Genomic DNA, 3,778 nt, shown 5'->3' with positions numbered 1-3,778 from the left:
CTTAAGGAATGTCCTTGAAGTAAGTAATAGTAACAAGCTTAACAGAAGTAAGAATATACAGAAGATCTTCACAGCTTTTATTTTTTCCCTACAATGACCTATAGAAAATAGCATTAAATAATATATTTTCAGGTGGGATATACCTTAAACCTGGACATCATATGTGTTTCTGGATACTTGGTAACTGCTGTTGTGTTGTCAGGGAAACAGCCTTGTGCTCAGTAGGCAAAACCAATGAGGATTAAGCAAAGCTATAATATAGCTAAATCCCTGTGACCTTAGCAGGATGAAGATCTGTCAGTTCTTCACTTTGCAAGTGTCCCTCAGGAGTGAAGGAGATATGCACAAGTCAAATCATACCTGCAGTATGCCTGGTATAAGTATCAGACATGGAGTATTCTAAGACGTGAATGCATTTCTCAGTTAGATGGATTAAAAGACTCCATTTGTGTAAGTAAAATCTTTATAAACTAAATGATAGAAAAGTTTTCATGTGAGCTATGAATGTGGAAGAGATAATTAAATTATGGTGAACTCTGGAGTCTCCTTTATCTTTATTGAAAATTCACACAAAAATATACCAATTTAAAAGTACATTAAAGTCACAGGGCTAAGAAACAAAGTTTATAGCATTCTGGGGTGCGGAGTAGTTGCCAACAGTTTTCAGCACAGTGTTCTTCTTTAGTAGTAAATACTGATGTATGTGTTACTAAAGTAAACCTCCAATATACATGTATTACTTTGTTACATTTTTTTGTATTAAAAGAAGTTAAACGTTTTCTGCTTAAGCATTAAATTCTAATGCAAAACAGAATATTACACATTAGCTGAATTTTCATAAAAAATAAGAATAAGCGAGCAACTACATTTGACATGGTTTGGCAGAGTCTCTGGAGTTTACTGTTCTTTTCTTTCTTGTATTGTTGTGTAACACTGAATGTGATTTAATGTCTTTCTTAATTAGCCCTAAGTTTTAATAATTAATCTTCGTGTATCAACCATTATATTTTTTCAAGTATTTCTTGCATTACGTGTCCATTATGAAAAAAAATTAAGATCAGTGTTAGTTCATCTGCAGACAATGCCAGATGAATCTTTTTCAATATTGATACTTGTCCCATGTCTTGTTCTGAGAAGGGAGCATCTGAGGCAAAGTGTGAAATGAGATGTCTGATTATGACAATGGCTTGTCTTCTAACATTACCTTGTGATGTATTTTCTTTCTTAGTGCTTTGTTTATTCCTTTAGGTTAATCTAAAACTCTGGCCAAAGCCAGTAAATATTGTTAATTTTGATTTTTCTTTCCTGCCATACCAGTCCTTTTTGTCAGTGCTCCTGATTTCATTATTTTCTTATATGTGATTATTTAAAATAACTGGGTGTTTTTCTCAAAATTATTGTCTTTACCATTCCATCAAAGTTACAGAAAATTTCTGTGTATAAGATACCTCTTATGAAAACCAGTTTGGGCTTTTTGCAGCATGTTTAAAGCCATTGTAGAAAACTTGAAATTGACCCAATTTCATTGCTTCATTTCTGAGACTAGCCACTTTCCTAATAAGATATTTCTATCAGAACGTCAGGGGAATAAATGAAGCAAGAAGACAGTGAAGACATGGCAGCTTCTGTCAATTCAATATGATGTCAGCCTTTATAACTATATAAAATGCACAATAGAAAAGTTAGGGATGAGAGCAAATTCAATACTTTAAATACCTAATCCTTACATATTTAAGAACAGAACCTCATCAAAGTTTCTAGAACAAATGCTGAAATTTACTTAAAAGACTGCAGCTTAAGTTCTGGGAGAAAAATGCACTGTGATGTAAAACAGAACATTAATTTGCAAAGTTAAAGGATTAGGAAACATATTGTACATTTCTCGTTCCTATTTATTCTTTTATTCTTAATTTTTTACTTTTAGTTTTCAGGTCAGGTACAGAGCTGAATGCTTTTCTTAATATATTATCGATGTCTCAAACTTTTTCCCCTTCTTGCATTTTTCCTAATTGTGTACAAATAAGTCTGTCCTTATTTTCTCTTGGTCCACCCTCTACTAGAGCTCACTGATATGAATGACCTCGCCCAGTAATGACTAATTTAGGAAACAATAAATAGAATCCAGCAGGTTTTTTTTTCTTTTCTTTAAACCAACTAACTAGTTCAACAGTGTTCCAGTAAATTGCTGCAGGTTATCTACTACCTTGCTGCTTTGTTGGATAATCTGCAATCCTGAACAATAGTGATAGCAGCAGCAGCCCCCCCAGTTGTTTTCTTTTGTGGACAGAGGCAGATGAGCCTTTCCCAGCTCATGGAGTGCATTAGATGAATCCAGGACATGTCATCCTCCCTGTGCATGTGCTGTGCAACTGATCCATGTCATAGATAACAAGTCTAAGATATTTCTGAAGCTGTCGATTTACAGCAGGCCATCTGTGCATGGCCCAAAGCCACATGTCCAGGTGTTCCAGCTTGTTTAGTCGATATCTGTTCTTCCATGTAAAATGCTTGCAAATACCGTTTTCTCATTCCATTTTAAATTACTGGTGTAACTTTGGTACATCTATTCTAAACACAGTGTACCATGGACATCTAATTTGTTTAATTAAATTCAGACAATAATTGAGAAGTAGTCATTGGAAAAAAATTAATGTGAAGTCAGTTTAATTCTCTAACATCAATATGGAGGAAATCAGAACTAGACTTACAGTACTCTAATCATGCCTGATTTTTCTTCCTCTTTCATCTTATATAGCTATTGACAGTGCTGTAAAATATAAGAACAGTATACAAAATCAAAATGTTCAGATTTGTCATATACTTACAACAAAACCCCAGAAAAAAAAAATGAGGTTATGGAAGACCTTAGGTGTTTAGGTTGCTGCTGCCAAAAGACTGAACAGAGAACTGTAGTTTTAATTGAAAGAAATAAAAGCATAATATCCAAGCTCTAATTTAGTCATGATCTTGAATTGAATTCTTGTGAATTATATCCCCACAGATTATGGAACATTAATTCCATTGCTGTTATGAGTTTATATGTTAATTGGAGTAGTCTGTATTGATTATTTCTGCACTGCATGGTAATATTTTGAATTTGGAGTGCTGTACATAAGAGAAATATTTGAATCTCTATGTTGGGTGCTTTCTTTTCTGATATTTTTTTTGTAATTTACCTTTAGACTTCTGATCTACATGTTTAAGAGTTAAATTTCTCATGAGGGTAACTTAGTAGCCATAAATCACTTTCTGAATGGGTTTGGATGAGTGAAATACTCAGCCTTGGAACACACTTATTCAGGTTCTGAAATACAGATGCCATGGTAGGTATATTAATTTACTGATTGGTGGTTTCCTAAAAAAAAGACATATAGCAATATGCTGTTGCCCGTCTGTTTTAGGTCAAAGACTGTCAGCCACAGCACCTACCTGGGAACAACTGAATGTATTTGTAGTAGCTATCTTGTGTCACTGCAATAATAAGTAGCAAGAGATAGACAATCCTAACAGAAATCAAAGACACTAATAAGATATACAGAGTATATCATTCTTTTGCAAATTGCTTGTCTGATTTTTTTCTATGTAAAAGGATGCAAAATATTTATATCAACATATTTATATTCCTCTGCACACCTGATTGCATTTTTTATCATTTGCTCCATTAGTATTTATTTTACTGGTGTTTTATATACAAAAATAATCAAACAAATAGAAAAATAGCCGTAGGCTTTAGCATCTGTGGATATTCTTTAAAATCAGCTCACTTGTGGGTGTGGTT

The sequence above is a fragment of the Chamaea fasciata genome, unplaced genomic scaffold, assembly GCF_029207755.1.
Source record: "Chamaea fasciata isolate MVZ Bird 193981 ecotype frontalis unplaced genomic scaffold, bChaFas1.0.hap1 SCAF_4, whole genome shotgun sequence".
Taxonomy (NCBI): Eukaryota; Metazoa; Chordata; class Aves; order Passeriformes; family Sylviidae; genus Chamaea; species Chamaea fasciata.
Note: the sequence above shows the minus strand (reverse complement) of the source record.